Source organism: Diospyros lotus, chromosome 13 (genome assembly GCF_014633365.1).
Source record: "Diospyros lotus cultivar Yz01 chromosome 13, ASM1463336v1, whole genome shotgun sequence".
NCBI classification, from domain to species: domain Eukaryota; kingdom Viridiplantae; phylum Streptophyta; class Magnoliopsida; order Ericales; family Ebenaceae; genus Diospyros; species Diospyros lotus.
The window spans coordinates 14,823,474-14,845,213 of record NC_068350.1 but is presented as its reverse complement, the minus strand read 5'-3'; the positions used below and the strand labels follow the sequence as shown (position 1 = coordinate 14,845,213).

General features: G+C 39.1%; 1 protein-coding gene across 5 annotated transcripts in view; it reads left to right on the top strand.

The window, feature by feature from the left end:
- The first annotated feature begins 2,680 nt into the window (after positions 1-2,680).
- LOC127788643 (uncharacterized) overlaps positions 2,681-21,740 on the top strand; it is a 31,658-nt gene continuing 12,598 nt past the window's right edge. For 3 of the 5 annotated variants that reach the window (XM_052317187.1, XM_052317186.1, XM_052317185.1), the window contains exon 1: positions 2,681-3,054. The gene's annotated coding sequence lies outside the window, so the exon portion shown is untranslated. The remainder of the gene's footprint in view (positions 3,055-21,740) is intronic. The other 2 variants (XM_052317184.1, XM_052317183.1) reach the window with 1 other exon arrangement.

Sequence of the window (21,740 nt, the reverse complement as noted above, 5' to 3'; positions counted from 1 at the left end):
TTTGGTAGGAATAAGAAGGGTCATATCTACGGCCTCGGCTTTTAAGAGAATTCTAGTCTTTAACCATCTTCATCGGTAGCACCTCCAATAGTTCATGTAGATACGTGACACAAGATTTTGAACAAATGAAACTTCAATTCACCCAAATAAATTAGGAGAATTGGCAACACTAGAACCATACCTTATATAATATACTCACTGATCACAGTTCTGAATCTCAGGAGTGTTCAATTCTGGCGATGGTGTAAAAGGAATTTTCCAACAATAAATCCCCTAGCACTGATGCTTGGTGCTCGACGTGGTGTAGTTCCTCTCCAGTGTCTATTGTGTCTTCAATCATAAACAGTTGGGGTTATTAACATTGATGTCTGGGAGTGAATTTTTCATCACAATAATAGCATAGGCCCTTTTCCCTCACTCTTAGGCTTTTTGGCTAGTAATTCACTTAAAATGGATGGTATTGGGGTTGTTTCTTGCCTTAGGAACGGGAGGAGAGACCTGGTTATTCTCAATAATGAGTTGGACTTGCAACCTTATAGTGAGATTTCTATTGTTCTAATTTCAAAGAAGTCTTATCTCATATTTGCTTCTGATTTTGGGCCATTAACCTTTGTAATGTCATTTAGAAGATGATGGTTCCAGTGTTAGCAAACAGACTAAATGAGTTTCTACCTAGTATTTCAAAGTTCTTTTGTTCTAGGCGTTTAATTACTAAAAAATATTATGGTGGCTTGCTTTTGAAGCTCTTCATGGTTTGAAAAATCAACACAAAGACTCCCAGTCCAATCTAGTTTTGAAATTCGACATAAGTAAAGACTATGATTGAGTGGAGTGGAGTTTTCTTTGTCAACTTATGTGTTGTACGAGTTTTTCTAATATATTTATTAATCTTATTATGCAATGTGTTTCCATAATACAATTTCAAGTTTTGTGAAATGGTTAAATTATGCAATCTTTTTCTTTGGCTTGAGAAATTAGGTAAAGTTTCCTTTTGTCCCCTCAATTTGTTTATTCTCATACGATTACCATTTTTGCGTGGTCTTCCGCTACTTGTGTCCTCGATTTCGACAAAAGAGGTAAATCGCAAGTAGAAACTTTACTTCATTACGCAAGATAAAAAATCGAACTCATAGTTTATTAGTGCGAATCTTAACTTATCATGACTCAACTATTTAACCTGTATTTTGGGAGTCAATTTGTTTATTCTCTGTGTGCAAGCTGGATTGGTTTTTTTATTCAAAGTGAATAAGAAAGTCTTTGTATTCAAACTACTTGGAGATCCCATATATTTCTTTTTGGCTAATGGTAGTTTATTGTTTACAAACACCCATGAGGAAGATCTATCTACCTCAAATAAAGTGTTGCTACGCTATGTATTATGTTGTATATAAGGATAGTAAAATAAGTTGTTCTCCATAGGGGTGAGCAAAAGTTCGGGTAAATCAAACTAACCAAATCGAACTAACAAGTTCGGTCAGTTCGGTTCGATTTCTTATAAAAAATAATTTGGTTTGGTTATATTTTTTTTTTCTAAAATCAGTTATTATTTAATTCGGTTCGGTTATTTTGGTAATCGAAATTTAGTGTGACCCGCCCCCCTACCCGAACCGAAAGTTACTCGAGTCCATGACCCAACCCAACAACCCCTCCTCCCCCTGAGGCAGCCACTCACCTAGAGTTTGGAGTCCAAGACCGAGAGAGAGAGAGAGAGAGAGAGAGAGAGAGAGAGCACGAGAGCCTCCAGCACAAATAGATCGATTTTGTGTCCGTCGACACGTCACAATGGGTGAATTGGTGATGGTCACCTCCGCCTTCGACTTATTTGTCGTTGGCAGTCGGCTGCACCCGTCTCGTCTAATCATCCCTTTTGTCTCCTTCGTCAGACCCACACCAAGGTAGCAATCGTTCAATCACTTTCTTCGTTTCTTCTTTTCCTTCCTTGTGCTTGGATAATCGATCCATACCAACGACCACCGACCGTCGACAAAGCTTACTCAGGTTAGTATCGATAGTTAGGTTAGGGTTTTGTAAGATTTTTTATTTTTTTTAAAATTTTCAGTTGAGTTTGGGTTTTGTATTCTCTCGTATTGTTCTTAAAGGAGATTGGTTCGAATAAGGAAAGGTAGGGATAATCTCTATCTTTTTTTTGTTGGGACAGGGTAGGGATGACATTTACAATTCCCTCCCACCATCCTATCATATATTTATATAAAAATTTAAATTGTGCTTATTTAAATTATTTTTTTCATCTATACTAACAAAATTTAAGTTCATAAGTCTAAACAATACTTGATTTCTCAAATAATTTTACAATTACAACAAAATTTATTTATTTAAAATTTTATTAAAAATTAAAAAATAAATTGTAATTGTCAAAGGTTTAAAACATTTTACGGTAAATATGTAATTTATTATAATTTTAAATTGGAGACTTTTGCTATGTTTTATTGTTGTTGATTTATTTGAAAAATCAATATGGGTGTAGCAAGTAGTTTCTTAATAATGTTAAATTTTTTTCTTTTTTTTCAAATATAATCTTTTGTCTTAGTAATATTATTTTTTTAATTTATTATTATTATTATTATTAAAAACTTAATAATAAAATATTTTTTAGAAGAATGGGAATCCATGGCCTAGCCTGCCCTGCCCTTGTTGGATGCAAGGTTGGGGTTTAAATTTACTATTATTTTTCAAAATTTTTCCGTCAGTCTTCTTCTTCTTCTTGCTGTCTTCTTCCCTAGTTCCCTTCAGTCGTCTTCTTCACGTCAGAGTCGCCGACCGTTGCTTCTGTCTTTACTGTCGCCGTGCCTCGCCGACCGTCTCCTCTTCCTCCGTCGACATCTCCTCTTCAGAATCGCATATCCGTCGCCGTCGTCGTCGCAGATCGTTCGCCGTCGACCGTCGCGACTGTCGCCGATCGTCTTAGACCCTTCTGCTTCCTCCAGCGACCGTTCCTCTTCCTTCAGCTTCACAGACCCGTTGCCGCCGACCGTCCGTCGCCGTGAGTTGCAGATCCTTCTCCGTCGCAGTTCCTTCGCCGCCTATTGAGTCCAGGTATGTGCATTTCTTCGCTGAATCGTCTATTTTCCTTCTTGTGTTCGTTTTTAATTACGGACTGATTGGATTTGTTTGGTTGGATTTGTTTTGACTTGTTTGATTGAATCGCCGTGATTTGTTTGGATTTTTCTTCTTGTTTGTTTGGGTTTGATTGATTGAATTTGCTTGCCGATGGAGTCCAGACCGTCATGGATTTGTTTTTCTTCTTGTGTTCTTCTTGGGTTTGTTTGGAATGGTTATTTTCCAAAAATGACCTATGATCTTACCAGAAAAGGAAAGAAAATGTCATAGCTCAATTAACTCAGTGGCAATCTCTTAGTTCAAGCAAGTATCATTATCACTCCTTTTGATGGTGATAATGAGTGACAATGATATGAATCTTACAGTTATTAACAGAAACAGAAAACAGTAAATTGACTTAAGAACATGGATTAGAATAGTATTGATGCATTATCTCCCTGGTCAATCATTCCTTTTCCATTTTGATTCCATAACCCTCCTAAGAAATAAAAATGACATAAGGCTCATGCACTAGGTAGCCTTTTTGTTTATGGTGGTGGTTCAATTCTATACCTTCAAGAATTTACATATTTTCTTTACAATTCTTATTTCTTTTACATTTATTATGCAACAAAGTGTAAGATAAGCTAGGAGAACTAAGCAAAGATATAATACTAATAGTATGCCAACATATATTGTATGGAGAAACAAAGAAAGTCATGCAAAACCTTGATGACATATACGAAGGTCTTGGCATGCCAAGGTCCACAATACCATGTCATACTAAACCTGCTATGGATTCTAGTGTTCTATTCAAGCCATCCTACTAAGTCAGAATAATGCCCCAAAATGTCATACTATATTCATCCCCCAAGGTCACGTTTGGTAGGACAAAATGGGTTTGGAGGGAATGGGAATAGGGTTGACAATTGTTCGGTTTGGTTTCGGTTTTTGCCAAAACCATAATCAAACCAAACTTAAACTACTAAAACCAAAACCAAACCAATACCCATTGGTTTTAAAAATTAAAAACCATAACCAAACCATTCAGTTTCGATTCGGTTTTGATTTTAACCATGGTTTTTTTAGTTTGATCCATAGAAAGAAGGAAGGCGGGGCATCTTCCGCCAGGTTTTATTTTTTTAAATATTTAATTAGTTATTTTATTAATAATTATTTGATTGATAAAAATAAAATAATTTAAGATTAGGTTTTATTTTTATTTGTTAATTACTTTATAAATGTTAAACATTTTATATATTTGTAATGCATTAGTTAAAATACTTGTAAAAAAATACATTAGTCAATATATATATTATGTGTATATATAATATATTAAATAAATAAATATATATTATATATGTATATTCAGTTCGATTTAGTTTGGTTTGATTTGGTTACTCACACATTCAGTTAGGTTTCGATTTCGGTTTTTGTTTGGATTTAGTGAAAACCATAACCAAACCATACCCATTGAAACAATGTTCGGTTTTTTCCCAAATCAAACCATTAGCTAGTCAAACGGTTTTTAACCGGGTTGACCGATTTGGTTTCAGTTCAGTTCCCCACGATTTCGGTTGCAATTGCTATCCCTAAATGCCATTCCATTCCAATCCCTTGCTATGTTTGGTATGGGAAAGAATGAAATGACCATTCCATTCTATTATTATGTTTGGTACACCTTGATTTTGATGGAATGGGATGGAAAAACTAACTAGTTGGCATGAATTCCCTTTCACCTTATAAAATTGGAAAATCTTATAAAATTTTTATTTAATTCAAAAAAAATTCATGCAATTATTGAACATATATTAGAGAATCAATTATTTTTGTTTTTTAGCTAAAAACATTAAATAAAAATTGAATAAACATAAAATTTTACTTAATTGAATAAAAAATTGTTGGATGTCAAATACATAAATAATAATCAAGTAACATTCAAATATTGTAAATATTAATTCAAAATATTCATCTAATTATTGAATACAACTTACAAAATAATTTTTTTTACGTTTTTAATGTCTAAAAAATAAATATAATTTAATATAAGAAATTAAATAGTATTCATGTAATTATTGACATATTCTTTTATGTTTTTAATGGCTAAGTTAAATATAATTTAATTTTTGGGGCAAAGAAAGGGACCAAGATCAGTGACAAAGGAGAGGGACCAAGATCAGTGACAAAGGAGAGGGAGCCCGATCTGCTATGACAAGAAAAAATGAGTGCTAGTTTTAGTTAGAAGAGAGGGTGGGTCACAATGGTTCAAAACCATATCTTCAACAGAGGATATGTGAGTTGCAGTGGTTTTGGGTGGAGGAGAAGGGTGGCTTATACTCGTTCGCATTGGTTTTCGATGGCAGAGGAGAGGGGTGGGTCATGGTGGTTCACGTTGGTTTTCAGTGGTGGAGGAGAGTGGTGGGTCGTAGTGGTTCACACTGGTTTTTAGTGGTGAAGGAGAGGGGGGGAGGTGTCACAATGGTTCACGTTGGTTTCCAAAGGCAAAGAAAGGGTGGATCTCATTGTCACGTAACTAGTAGAATTACTAAGGTGGGAAGATATCATAATTGTACTAGGGTATTATTGTAATAAAGGAAAAGGTCATTATGTGTAGAACGATGTAGAAGGGGGGCAGTTATATAGATGATTGTAGAATACGTAATTCAAATGTTGGTGCCAATCCATAAAGGATTGGTATATAAGCCCATTCTCGCGAGCCTTAGAGGCATGATTGAACACAATTGATTAAATTTCCTCTCTAAATTATCTTGATCTTTCTCTCTCTTTGTCTTCCTATTCTTCTCTCTCTCTCTCTTTGTGTTATCTTACCAATATTGCATTATTCTCCATTGAATTGTGGGAGAATTTCCCTTGTCAGAATCATTTTATAACAATTTGGTATCAGAGCAAGTCTTGAGCGATAAGGAGTCGTGGAGTGGATTATGGAGGATGGAACTAGGATGAAGCAGATGGAAGCACAACTCCAATAGGTGACATCGACAGTGACGGATATGCAGAATTAGATGGGGGCATTGGAGAATTCGGTAGAGAGACGGATCAAAGGAGCCATGAATTTGTGGCATGAAGAGAGCAGGGCACAAAATGCCAGGCTGGAGGATTAGATGTGGGAGCAGAGTTAAGCTCTTTGAGACCAGATGCAACAATTCATAGTGATGCTATCGAGCCAAACACACGTAAGAATCTCCCTTGAATTCCCCCTAGGGATAGAGATTTGAGCCAATCTTGCAAGGTCAGGGAGTGAATTCTAGATTTGAGGGATCTGCTAAATTGGAGACAGAACTATCGGGGGTGGGAGAGAATGGTGGGGGAAGGCGGCAGGGAAATACAATTGAATCTAATCAGATAGTGTTTCTCATGCCTAAGATGGAGATTCCCTTATTTGATGGCCATAACCCAAGGTAGTGGGTGAGGCGATGTGAGAGGATGTTCGGCCTCTACAATGTGGTTGAGTAGCAGAAGGTGACATTAGCAGTTGCCTACTTGAATGACGTGGGGGATGCGTGGTACCAAGGATGGAGTGGAGTGAAGGAGTGCTCATGGGGAGAATTTGTTGAGGATCTTTGTGAAAGATTTGGGAAAGAGGGATGTTGGATGTGATTGAGGAGTTTAGAAAATTGAGGTAGGAGGGTACTGTACAGGCCTATCAACAGAAGTTTAAGGAGTTGAGGGTCCTTATGTTGATCTCAAACCCCACCCCCACTGAAGGATACTTCATATCAAGCTTCATTAGTGGCATGAACGAAGAACTACGCTCCACCGTTAAGATGTTGTTACGACCCAAAGGTGGGCTAAGGGTGTGATTGTAATTAGTAGGCTGGGGTAAAGTTGTCATTAGGCGAATGCATGTAATAAAATACTTTGCGGTTATAGCTATAAGCCACTTGCACTTGGACGGTTAAAACCAAAGGCAGCCTATAAAAGGTAACAGGCGCTAAGGATGGGAATTATGAATGAATTGGACATTGGTATTCTAAAAGGTGCTAGGCACTAGTCGGGCACTAGGCTAGGGCCTAGTGCCTAGGGGGCCTAGGAAAACTGCTGTTTTTTTGTTTTTGTTTTTTAACTTTGTGATGTAATTTGATGTTATTTTCAATTAAATAAAAGTTGAAAAGCATCAATAATGCAACATAAACCAATATTACAGCAATAATGGAATGACAAGTGAAATATAGAATTAAGCATGAGAAAACAATTGTTGTAGATCAGTTCTAGGTTCAAACTTCAATAAGACAAAAGCAACAATAATGCAACATAAACCATATTTGAAGAATCTAAGTATCTAACTATCTAATTGGAATTCTTCCTCTCCATATTCTTCCAATACATGATCTTCATCAGACTCAAAATCAAATTCATTGAGCTCTTGCTCATCTTCTTCTTCTTCTTCTGATTGAAAATCATCTTCATGAAGCTCTCTCATCCTAGAATTTCTTCGAGGTTGAAGCATCTCGTCTGCTCCGGATACTTCACCAATCACTTCCCAAGTAAGCCTCATACCAGTCTCAATTTCTTCATCATCTCCTCCTTCAACAATCCATCCTTGTGCATTGCTGGCATCACTAGCAAGTAGCATATCAACATTCCTTTCCTTCTCCCTCTTTTGCTTGTTCATCAGTTTTGCATTAAATTGGACATAGACAAGATTGTTCAATCGATGCACATCCAGTCTATTTCTTTTCTTCGTATGTATCTACATAAATAAAATAAAAGTAATATCAATTTAAATGATAGATAAGTTATTGATATTAAAGAAATATAGTTCATATTTTCATAGGGATAATGACATTAAAATATTAAAAATGTTTTAAAATATGCACTAACCATTTCAAAAGTGCTCCAATTTCTTTCACAACCGGATGAACTACTGGTTAACGAGAGCATTCTTGTTGCCATTCGTTGCAAGTTTGGAGTTTGATTTCCATAAGTCATCCACCATGTAACTACACAATTTAACAAGTATAAAGTAAACAAATTTATACACTAATATACATTAGGAACTAAGAAAATGATTAAAGGAATTTTATACCTGGATTATAATTGTCATCTTTTTTTGCACAGCTTTGAGCTGCCCACACTTTTCCAAAAGCTCTCTCTTTACTAGTATATTTTGGCAACTCAACATTTATGACATGATCTTGCAATTCAAAATGATCATCACCATGATAAAACATCTCCACATAATTAAAAAACCCATTCATCACTTCATTATCAAGATATATAGTCTTATTCTTGAAAAGGTAGTAGGGATTCAAAAGGTAAGCCGCCAAATGCAATGGACTATCTAGCCTATCTTTCATCCTTACTTCAATAATCTCTATAACAGGCTGATAATTTTTCCCAAGATTATTTAGGGCCTCCTTAATATCTTTCTTTGCTTGCTTAATCTCTCCATATAAAAAACCCATAGAAGGCTTTCTATCTGCATCAACAATTCGAAGCACCTTCACCAAAGGTGCAAAAATCTTAAGGCATAAAGTTACACCATTCCAGAAAGCAATGCTCATCACAATAGCATATGATGCTTTCCCTTTAACATTCTTTGACCATTTACACTCCTCCCATTCAGAGCTGGTAAACATTGACCTCAATTGGGCCTTTTTCTCCATCAAACTCTGCAAAGTAAGAAAAGAAGAAGCAAATCTAGTGACTGTTGGTCTCACTATATCTCTCTTCTTTGTAAATGACCTTATTAAGGACAAGGTCTTATGGTGTGCATAAATGAAGATTGTCAAACTCTTTGCCTAATCAATGACTTTCTTAAATCTTGACATTTTTCCAATACTTTTAGGCATCAAATTGATGGTGTGAGTAGCCATAGTTCTGAAAGGCGCGAGGCGCAGCGAGGCGCAAAGGGTCCTGGAGCCTGAGGCGCGAGGCGCACGAGGCGAGGCGCGCCTTTGCGAAGCGAGGCGCACCTTTTAGAAAAAAAACTAAAAATCTTGTAAAATCATAAAAAACTATCAAATTATCAATAATAACACATGCATATCATTAATGTTTCATTATCTTCAAATTCTAAACTAACAACATCAAAGTTAATTCATTCATCATACAATTTCTAAACTAGAAACATCATCAAAGTTCAAACTTAAAGTCTCAAACTCAAACAAGTACCAACCATCGTGCAAAGTTCTAAACAAACATATAAACACTACAAGTCCACAATCAATAAAGAAGTTTTAATCATCATCATCATCATACCCTTCACCAAATTGAAAATCATCATCTTACGGTGCCATATTTTGCTCATCCCTGATTCCCTGTTATTTTTCTTCTTTTGCATGTACTCTCCAATCTCTTGTTTTGTTGATGGAGGACATTTTGGAATAGCTTTAGTATTCTCCACAATCAATAAACACTACAAGTCTACAATCAAGAAAATGCTTTCATTTTGAAAAATGCTATTTTTCTAGGTCTGGAAGATTAGCGCATTTTTTTTAAGTCTGGAAGATTAGGGCATTATAAGGAGACATATAAGAAAATGTTTTCATTTTGAAAAACTAACTCCCGGTATTTTGATAGTTAATATTCATTGTTGTTAAAATGATTTTTAATGAATTTTTCAAGAAATAGTAGGTATGTATTTTGGGGGTGGTAAAATCGCTAAATCCTGAATTTGTACTAAAATCAAAATTCTATTTTCTTATTGTTATGGATTTTGATTTTTTAGATATTTTTATTGAATCCAAATGGGGGGTACTTTCTTATTTACATTTATGTATTAAAGTAAATGGAAGGTAAAATATAAATAAAAGAAAATGTGGACATTTACTTAAACTAAAGAAATGTAAATAAGTAGTGATGTATACATGCTGAAACTGAGAAGAGGGGATGCTGGAGAGGAGAGAAAAAAGTGATGCAGGCAGGATGCAGGCGCAATTTTCATGAGGCGCGCCTCAGCGCCTCACCTTGCAAGGCGCGCGCCTTGCAGAAACCGCCTCGCCTCAGCCCAGGCGAGGCGCCAAACTGGCGCCTTGCGCCTAGGCGCGCCTTTAATAACTATGTGAGTAGCACATGATGTCCAAAAGATATTTGGCCTCTTTAGCTTCAATAATTTTGCCGCTCCCATATTGTTGGCAGCATTGTCGGTTACTACTTGGATGACATTTTGTGGCCCAACTTGCTCAATGCACTTGTCCTCATACTCAAATATGAGTTCACTTGTATGTGCTTCGTCTGATGCTTCTTTTGAAGAAAGAAAAGCAGTACCCATGCTAGAATTAACACATAGGTTCATGATGCTCCTTTTTTTTCTGTCTGTCCAAGCGTCTGTCATAATAGAGCACCCATTTTGTGCCCACTCTTCTTCATGCTTCTTCAGTAAGTCTTTCATTTTGTCAACCTCTTCCTTTAATAACGGTTCCCTCAACTGGTATTGACCAGGAGGTTTGAACCTCGGCCCAAATTGATCAACCGCCTCAACAAACAATTTGAAGCTATCATGATCAATAGCATTGAAAGGTATACCAGCTTCGTACACCCATCTAGCACAATATCCTTGTATAGTCTGTGTTCTCTCTTTAAACAATGCTTCACTAATATTTTGCTGCCTTTGCGTCATTCTCGAACTCAAACAAATTTCAGGACTAATGGAGCTTGCAAACTTATCTATAGGGCCAAGAGTACGAGGCGCTTTTTTGCTACCTAACTCTTCCAATTCATCTTCATCATCCACCCCTTTCCCTTTGTTAGAAATATTAACCGAGGATCTCATCATATCTTCCTCTTGCTTCTTATTCTTCTTCTTACTCTTTGCCTCAGCAATAGCATTCTTGCATTTAGCTTTATCATCTGGAGAAGATTTTGGACATGCAGAAACATTTTCGGAAATGTGGCCGATGTGTTCTTTGACCAACTCCTCCTGACATAACTTTACTACACAACTTGCATTTAACTTTATCCATATTTTTTGGATTAATTAACATTCCATACTCCCATTCAACATCATTTGATTTCCTTTTAAGAACTGAGGCGGCATCGGACGATGCTTCCGTACTCCCAATTCCATCCGACATGACTTCCTTTTTTCTTCTTTTTTTTCCTGAGTAAATTGACATTGAATGATTGAATTAAAATAAACAATTAGGCTAACTAGCTAACAAACAAAGCCAAAAACTAATAATAGCCCAAGCAGCAACAGCAAGCAGCAACAAAGGCAGCTTGCTACATTTGTTGCTTGCTTGCAAGTTACAAATATTAAATTTTTAAATACATTAATAATAATAATTAATAAATATTTGAATAATAAATAATCAAATATTAATATAAATACTAAATTAAATTTAAATAACAAAAAAATAAAAAGAAAACAAAAGAGGGAGAGGCAACAGCAAGCAGCAGCGTTGCTGTTGCTTGCTTATTGCTGGCTACTACTTACCAAAGGAGGTGGAGGCCCGGAGGGTGAGTGAAGAAGATGAAGGCTGAAGCTACTGCAAGAGCAAAAGACAACCAGTAGCAGAGTGTGGCGGTGAGCGAGGAGCGAGCACGAGACGGTGGCAACGGCGAGTGAAGAAGGTGAAGCTGCAAGAGCAAGAGACAACCAGAGTGTGGCGTGGCGGTGTGCAAGCACGAGACGGTGGCGACGGGCCGACGGCGACTCTGCAACTACAAGAGACGGTGGTGGCGTGCGAGCACGAGAGAGAGAGAGAGGCGATTGCGACGGCAATTCAGCAATAGACTGTCGGTGGCGGTGTGCGCGAGAGAGAAGGGGAAATCGACGAGAGAAAGGGGTAACAGGTAAGGGAAACAAAACCCTAATCAATTTATACTATATGCTTCACGCGGCCCAGGCGCTTCACGTGGCCGAGGCGGCTGATTTGGCCGCCTTGGCGTCCGCCTTGGCCAGGCGATTCACGCGCCTAGGCGTCCGCCTTGGCCGCCTAGGCCCTGCCCGGTACCGATTAGCCGGGCCGGCGCCTAAGGTGGCCGATTTGGCCATAATTGCGACGGCCAGCGGCCGCCTAGCGCCTCGACTCCGCCTAGGTGGCCGCCTAGGCCGCGTTTTTGTTCACTGTTGGACATAATTATTTCCCTCTCAAATTCTGTTCCCTCCAATCTCTCTCTCAACTTCTCCCTCCAATTCTATTTCTCTCTCTCAACTCAAATTACTATGGCTACTTAATTACCGAATTGTGTAAGCCTCAGATCCGAGGCCTAACACTTTGGTATCAGAACGGGACGTCCTCGGAGATCAAAGACAGAAACCATTCGAGTGGGATTAATGGCCAAAGGCACATGCATGAAGCAGCTGGAGACGTGCTTGGAGGCATTGGAGTTCGAAATGAACTAGACTCATGAAACAATTGCATAGGGAAGGGAAGGTTAAGCCGTTACTAGAGAAGCTATGCAGCGGGAATTGGAGAAACAAAGGGAGACTATCGACCAATACGGGTAGAGAATCCATGGCATATTCAATATGCTCTCTGCTCTTCCATAATTCAGGCTTCCACCTGAGTTTCCACCACAGTCAACGATGGATCCTAGCCAATTTGGCCATGGGATACTACCACAACCAGGCGAATTGGGAGAGTCAAGTGAGCCGTTAGAGGCGGACGCGAGAGTACCGGTAAGGGGCCTAAATTCTCATGTTATTAATCATACGCTTATGCCTTGCTTAGAGACTCCCTTGTTTGACGGATCCAAGCCTAGGTGGTTGATCCGTAGGTGCGAGAGATTCTTTCAATTATATAATGTGCTTGAGGTCCAGAGGGTAACCATGGCAGCGGTGTATCTCAATGATACTGCCGACTCTTGGTATCAAGGATGGACCAAAGCTAGAGAAGTGGAGGCGGGATGGAACGATTTTGTGGAAGAGTTGTGTGCGAGGTTTGGGGAGAAGAATATGTCTGATGTGATTCAAGAATTCAAGATGTTGAAACAGATAGGATCGGTGGTTGAATACTTAAATAAGTTTGAAGAGTTGAGAGCCTTATTGTGGAATGCACAACCACACCTCACGAAACAATACTTCATGTCCAACTTCGTTAGTGGCTTGAAGGGAGAACTACGCTCCATGGTCAAGATGATGATGCCTACCACCGTTAGGCAGGTGGTAGAGAAGGCCAGATTACAAGAATTGACGTTAGAAGCCATTTTTGGAGGATGTGATATGGTATTGGGGGTTGATTGGATAAGGACAGTCAGTCCTTTGACATTTGATTTCAACAAACTGGAAGTTACGGTGGAGGTGGATGGTGAAAAACTAACCCTGGTAGGGAGTTTGGAAATCGGGGAATGCAAACTCATTTTGGGAAAACGATTACAAAAATTATGGAAGAAGAGGAAAGTCCAGATCTCCCCGTTATTCTCTATTCAAGCTAGGGACATAGTAGAAGAAGGCAAGGTTGAGAGTGACCAAGGAAAGCTGACATTTGCAAACACACTGCCCCAAGATGAGGTAACTACACTAGACTCCCTCCATATACTCTTGATTGAATTTAAGGATCTATTTGTTGAACCTACCTCACTCCCTCCTAACTGAAACCTTGACCATTCCATTCCCCTTAAACCCAACTCTGAGCTTGTTAATGTCAGACCTTACCGTTATTCACTTGTGCAAAAATGTAAGATCAAAGAACAAGTGAAACAAATGCTCTCAGCCTCCCTAATTCAACCCAACCAGAGCCCATTTGCCTCACCAGTCCTATTAGTCAAGAAAAAGAATGGGACTTGGCGGTTTTGTGTGGATTACTGCCAGTTAAATGACCTCACCATCAAGAACAAATTCCTTATACCGATCATAGAAGACCTGATGGATGAGCTACACGGGTCAATTGTCTTCTCTAAACTAGACCTAAGATTGGGATACAACAAATACGCATGCAGCCTAATGATATCCCGAAAACAACCTTCCGGACCCACCAAGGCCTTTATGAATTTGTGGTAATGCCCTTCGGGCTTACCAACGCCCCTACCACTTTTCAAGCCCTAATAAACCAACAGTTTGCACCGTACCTTAGGAAATTCATATTGGTGCTCTTTGATGACATCCTCATATATAGCCTTGACTTGAAGCTACACCTAAACCACCTAAGAACAGCCTTTCAGATCCTTAAATTCAATCAACTGTATGTTAAAATGTCTAAGTGTCTATTTTCCAAGAAAGAAGTGGAATACTTGGGACACTTGATTTTGGGAGAAGGCGTTAGTATAGACCCAAAAAAGATATCTGCAATGACAGATTGGCCAAGGCCTTCCGCAATAAGGGAATTGAGGGGCTTCTTGGGATTGACCAAGTATTACCAGAGGTTTGTCCATCATTATGGGGTAATCATTAAGCCCCTTACAGAATTGCTCAAGAAGGATAAATTCCAGTGGAGTCCAAAGGCAGAAGTAGCATTCACAACGCTAAAAAAGGCCATGACTCAAGCACCGGTCTTAGCCCTGCCAAATTTCTCAAAAACTTTTGTGGTGGAAACTGATGCTAGTGATCTGGGGGTGGGTGCATTGCTCATGCAAGAGGGAAGACCGTTAGCCTACATCAGTCAAGCCTTAGCCTAGAAGCATATGAGACTAAGTGTTTACGATAATGAGTCATTAGCAGTTTTGGAAGCAGTAGATAAGTGGAGGCATTACTTGGAGGGTAACCATTTCATAATAAAGACTGATCATGAGAGCCTTAAATACTTGTTACAATAAAGGCTGCACACCCAATTGTAGAAGAAAGGGGTATCCAAGCTGCTTGGGTTGGATTACACCATACACTACCGGCAAGGAAAGGAGAATAAGGTGGTTGATTCACTCTTGAGAAGGGAAGGAGGGGTCTGTTATAATGCCATCACCACTGTGATACCAGATTGGGTAAAGGAGATCACTGACATTTATCAACATACTGAATGGCTTAAGGAGTTACAGGAGCAATTGGATGTGGAACCAACAAGGAGTAGGGGATACACACTATCAAACGGATTGATCAGGTACAAGGGCAGAATAGTAGTGGGAAATCATCAAGGTGTAAAAAGAAGAATTCTACAATCCCTCCATGATTCACCCCTTGGGGGCCATTCGAGGATTCGAGCTACTTAGTACAAAGTAAGTCAACTCTTCTTTTGGCCGGGGCTAAAGAGGGAAGTAGGGGAGTTTGTATTATCTTTCCCTACTTGCCAGAGATTCAAGCATGAACATGTGGCCTTACCAGGCTTATTACAACCACTAATAATTCCAGAACAGGCTTGGGAGGGGATATCTATGGATTTTATTGAAATGTTACCTAAGTCAAAGGGTAGGGATGTAATAATGGTGATTGTGGACAGATTGACAAAATTTGCTCACTTTGTGAGCCTCACTCACCCATTCATGGTCCAAGAGGTAGCGAGACAGTTTTTAGATATGGTGGCAAAGATATACGGGGTTCCCAAGACAATAGTGTTTGATTGAGATAAGATTTTTACCAGCTACTTTTGGCAAGAGTTGTTTAAAGGATTGGGAGTAAGGTTACACATGTCCGCAGCCTACCATCTTGAGACCGATGGACAAACAGAGAGAGTTAATCAATACTTAGTCTTTTCGAAGATGTATATGCTTTGCCAAGTCGAGGAGTTGGAATCGATGGCTGTCTATGGCATAATGGTGGTACAATTCTAACTACCACAGTGCCCTAAAAAGGTCTCCATTTGAAGCATTATTTGGGTTCAAGGCTCCCACCCTACTTGCCTTGATGAATGCTCTCGGCATAGTATCTACAGTGGAGAACTATCTACAACAATGCGAGAAGATGACACAACTATTGAAGAAGGAGCTCATAACAGCTCAAAATAGAATAAAAGAAATAGCGAATAAAGGAAGAATTGTCCCGAAGTTTAGTGTGGGGGATAGGGTCTACTTGAAAGTCAAGAGATTTCTCCAACATTCCTTCTCAGCAACCCCGGTATCTAAATTGAGTCGTAAGTATTTTGGGCCCTATATAGTACTGGCCAAGATAGGCAAGGTAGCTTACCAACTACAATTGCCCGAGGGGAACACTAAATCATTTGGTGTTCCACGTATCACTGCTTAAAAAGGCAGTGAAATCAACAACCACAACTAGCCAAAACCTTCCTATGGTGGATGAGGATCAGGAGGTGACTATGGAGCCGCAAGCTATTGTAGGTAAGAGGATTACTTACAAGGGTACACTACCCTTAACAGAGGTACTTGTCCAATGGAGCCACCTACATTCGAAAAACACTATTTGGGAGTACCTTCTAGAATTGCCGAAACAGTACCCTAGAGCAGCTCATCTCCTATCCTTTCTTGGGGACAAAAAAGGCTTCAACGGGGGAAAAATTTGTTACGACCCAAAGGCGGGCCAAGGGTGTGATTGTAATTAGTAGGTTGGGGTAAAGCTGTCATTAGGTGAATGCATGTAATAAAATACTGCAATACTTTGCGGTTATAGCTATAAGCTGCTTGTATTTGGACGGTCAAAACCAAAGGCAACCTATAAAAGGTAACAGGCGCCGAGGATGGGAATTATGAATTAATTAGACATAATTCATTCCCTCTCAAATTTTGTTCCCTCCAATCTCTCTCTTAATTTCTCCCTCCAATTCTATTTCTCTCTCTCTCTCTCTCTCACTCAATTCAAATTACTACGGCTACTTAATTACCGAATTGTGTAAGCCTCATATTTGAGGCCTAACAGATGTTTCAGCCTAAGACGATCAAGCAAGCTGCAGAGTGTGCCAAGCTATAGGAGTTAACTGTAGAAGCATTGATGAAAAAGCAGAAAGGAGTGAATAAAGGATGCCAGGTGATGCCCCTACAACAGGGGAGTAAGGGATGGAATAAAAATGAAGGATCAATTGGATAAGGAAGTAGGGGGTTGGCTCTTCCAGCACCCCCACAACCATTGGTTGGGAAGTTGATGGAGCAGAGGAGGCTGGCAGGCCTTTGCTTTAGATGTGGAGACAACTACTCTCTAGGGCATCAATGTAAACGCCAGCTGCTATTGCTGGAAGGAAATGAAGAAGAAGGAGAAGTAGAGGAAGAAGGCTGCTAAGGTGAGGAAGGAGAAGAAGAGAAGGTGGAAATTTCACTGCTTGCCCTAAGGGGGGTGACTACCGGCAAAATCATAAAGGTGGAAGGAAAAGCAAAGGAGAGCAGTTTAATGATACTCATTGCCAGTGGAAGCACTCATAGCTTCCTTGGTGAAGGGAAGAAGCTGAAATGCTGTCTAACGGGAACTCATCCCTTATCACTCACGGTTGGTAACAAACATAAAGTGTTGTGCAAGTTTGCATGTGTAGGGTTTTGTTGGTAGATGCAAGGAGAAGATTTTGAGGTTGACCTACGTTTATTGAAGCTAGGGGAATGTGATATGGTCCTAGGAGTGGACTGGATGAAAGAAGCAAGTCCAATTTGCTTTGACTTTAATAAGATGGAAGTGACTTTTGAAAAATGAGGAAGAAGAATGACCCTAACTGGTAGTGCAAAGGTGGGAACCTATAAACTAATCACAGGCAAGAGGTTGTAGAAATTGTTTAGGAGTAAATGGACACAAGTAGCCCAACTATTCTCCATACATGCCCTAGAGCTGGAGGAAGAAGAATCAAAGGATGGTGGGAAGCTTATGTTGATCTCTAAGAGCTCTGCCCAAACTCCTTGGGAGGTAAACCAACTAGACTCTCTTGATTTGCTCTTAGCTGAATTTGGGGACTTGTTTGAGGAACCTAAGGTTTTACCACCTCTAAGACCGTTAGACCACACTATCAACTTAAACCCAACACTAAGCCGGTTAACCTTCGTTCATACAGATATCCCCCAAAATAGAAAGTTGAAATTGAATGAATGATCAAAGACATGCTGCAAATGTCTATCATTTGGCCAAGTAGTAGCCCTTATGCCTTTCCCTTACTCCTAGTCAAAAAGAAAGATGACAGTTGGTAGTTTTGTGTTGATTATCGCCAACTTAATTCCCTTACCATAAAAATAAATTCCCAATCCCTATCATTGAGGACTTATCGGATGAGTTACATGGAGCCAAAGTCTTCTTTAAACTTAACCTTCGTTCGAGATTTCATTAGATACGTATGCACCCTAAAAATATCCACAAAAATGCATTTAGAATCCATCAAGGACATTACGAATTCTTGGTGATGCCCTTTGGATTGACCAACACTCCAACAACCTTTTAAGCTCTCATGAACCAAATATTTGAGCCTTACCTATGCCAATTTATTTTAATATTCTTTGATGATATCCTAGTTTATAGCCCTACCTTCTCTAAACACTTAGAGCACTTAAGGACCACTCTACAAGTTCTTAGGTTCAGTAAGCTGTTTATCAAGAAGTCTAAATGTGCATTTGCACAAATCCAAGTGGAGTACATTGGCCACATTATCTCAGGGGCAGGAGTAAGTACAGACCCTCGAAAGGTAGCAACTATGACTGTTTGGCCACAGCTTGCTAATGTGAAAGTCCTGAGGGGATTCTTGGGCCTTATGGGGTATTACTGAAGGTTTATAAAAAACTATGGCATCATCAGTAAGCCATTGACTGAGTTATTGAAAAAGGAAGAATTCCATTGGGGTGAGGAGGTTGAGGAAGCTTTTGAAAGACTCAAAAAGCCATGAGTGAGATTCCTATACTAAGTCTCCCGGATTTCAACCAACCTTTTGTATTGGAAATTTGGAAACAAATGCTAGTAATTGTGGGGTGCGGGAAGTACTGATGTAGGGGGGCAGACCCCTAGGTTTTATCAGTCAAGCATTGTCCCCTTAACACATGGGTCTCAGTGTATACGATTAGGAACTTCTGGCTGTCCTAATAGCGGTGGAGAAGTGGAGACATTACCTTGAGGGGGGAAAATTCATCCTAATGACTGATCACGAAAGCCTAAAGTTTTTGTTACAACAGAAACTTCATACCCATTTTTAGGGAAAAGGTATGCCAAAACTAATAGGACTCGACTATGTTATTCAATACAGGAAAGGATATGAGAATAAAGCAGCTGATACCCTCTCTTGGTGCTTGGAAGAAAGGACTTCAGCTATTATAACTTCCCTTACCCCTGATTGGTATTTGGAAGTAACATCCAGCTATAATAAGGGAGAATGGACCAAGGAATTTATGGAACAACTCGCTATTGATCCAGCTAGTAGACCTAGCTATACAAGGAATGGATTGCTAGGGTACAAGGAGAGAATGGTGATTGGGGATGAATCCCTCAAGAAAAAGGTATTGCTAGCCCTACATGACTCCCCGTTTGGAGGACATTTGGGGGTACCCTCTACCCCCCAGTAGCTCAAGCAATTCAACAAGAGGTTGAACCCATAGCCATAGTGAGCAAGAGGGTTATCCATAGGCAGAGGGTACTAATCACGCAAGTGCTCGTGCATTGGTCTAACCTCCACCCAAAAAATAACACATGGAAGTATTTGCCTGATCCCTCTTGAAGCAGTTTTCTAGGGCAGCAAGACTACTTTGACCTTCTTAAGGATAAGTAAGGTCTTAAGTGTAACGTCCCATTTTTTCAAAGCACGTGTTAACTCAGAATTTCGGGGATTTTTTTTTTTTTTGACAATCATTCGCTCAACATAATTTAAACCCCGACAATCCCGATCTACCATCTCAGCATATTAACTTAAAAGAATAAGTTAAGACTAGTAATATCACCACTTCAGTGGAAGCAAAATCAAAACCTCAAATATATATAACCATAATTTCTTTATTCATAGTATAGAATTCGAACCATCGTTTGACATGACATCTTCAAAACAAAATACATAGAGACTCATCTCTCAACAACTACTAACACCTCTAACATAGACAAAATATACACTAAAGATCACCAACGTAAATGACGGCTACATCTCGATAACCCCTTTTCTTTTAGCGCCACTGCTTTCATCTGAAACATTTGAATATTCCAGGGACAAAGTTCAAATTAGATACTGAATCATCTAAGTGAGAGTTAAAAAATATTTTCATGAATATATGCAAGACCATGAAACAATTGACAAATCCCAACATGTCCCAGCTTAAGAGAATCTCACATAGCACTTAACCCTAACCGGGGAAATTGCAATCTCTCTAAAGGCAACACAATCACATCGACACATTGGCATAACACAATTCTGCTTAAGAGGAACACTCTCAACGCATGAACCCGGATATCACCCCTGTATCATGTTATGCATTACGCTCCTATTCAAAAGCATTTCAGATCTCAACACAACCCTGGCCACAAGATGATCAACACTATCCTTGGAATCAACGTCCACCTAGGCAATAATGCTATTTCTCAAAGGCACCTGGGGTGGTGTCTACTCTCAGTCCCGCCACTTAAGCCAACAACTAGGGTGGTATCCACTCTCAGGCCCGCTACTTGAGTACTGTAAGGTGAAGTCCATCTCAGCCCTGTCTCAAGCGGGTCACATAGCATTAATTCTTGGCACGCATACCGACTGTCATCACTCAAGTGCCACACATAGGTTGACAACCCACACCCCACATGGATCACACATAAACATGCCAATGCCACAACACAAATCATGCATCATATAAACTCAACATTTGCATGCACATAATTTAAAATACAAAATTCAATGCACATGTAAATAACCACTTTGGATGAGCCATCCGTATGCAAACAACCTATAACAAGTCAACTCATTTGTATAAACAAATCATGTATAGGGTCGAACCACCCAAAATAAACCAAATTTTCGATAGAACTACTCACAATAAACCATTGTTATTAAAGGCGCGCCTTGATACTAGGCGCAAGCCTGGCGCCTAGCAACAAATCAAGCAGGCGAGATCTGCCCAGACACGCCTGGGCACACCCAGGCCATCACACATAAACATGCCAATGCCACAACACAAATCATGCATCATATAAACTCAACATTTGCATGCACATAATTTAAAATACAAAATTCAATGCACATGTAAATAACCACTTTGGATGAACTATTCGTATGCAAACAACCTATCACAAGTCAACTCAATTGTATAAACAAATCATGTATAGGGTCGAACCACTTAAAATAAACCAAGTTTTCGATAGAACTACTCACAATAAACTAGTGTTATTAAAGGCGCGCCTTGATACCAGGCGCAAGCCTGGCGCCTAGCAACAAATCAAGTGGGCGAGACCTGCCCAGGCACGCTTGGGCACACCCAAGCCCTTAGGCGCAGCCTTGGGCTTAGGCGTGCCAAGGCTGCGCCTAGTTTATTTTAGTATTAGTTTTTAGATTTCAAGAAAATATTAAATTGGAATTGATTTCTTGCTATATTTTAATCAAATCTAATTCTAATTCAAATTATACTTAAATAAACCAGCTGCCATTCTTGGTTCTAGCCTCCCCTTTTCTTGGTTCCAGCATGTATACATTACAACATATTTACATTTCTTTACTTTAAGTAAATGTTCACATTTTCTTTAATTTATATTTTACTTTACTTTTATTTAATATATAAATATAAATAAGAAAGTACCCCCCATTTAGATTCAATAAAAATATCTAAAAATTCAAAATCCATAACAATAAGAAAATAGAATTTTGGTTTTAGTACAAACTCGGGATTTAACGATTTTACCATCCCCAAAATACATACCTACTATTTCTTGAAAAATTCATTAAAAATCATTTTAACAACAATGAATATTAGCTATCAAAATATCGGGAAATAGTTTTTCAAAATGAAAACATTTTCTTATATATCTCCTTATAATGCGC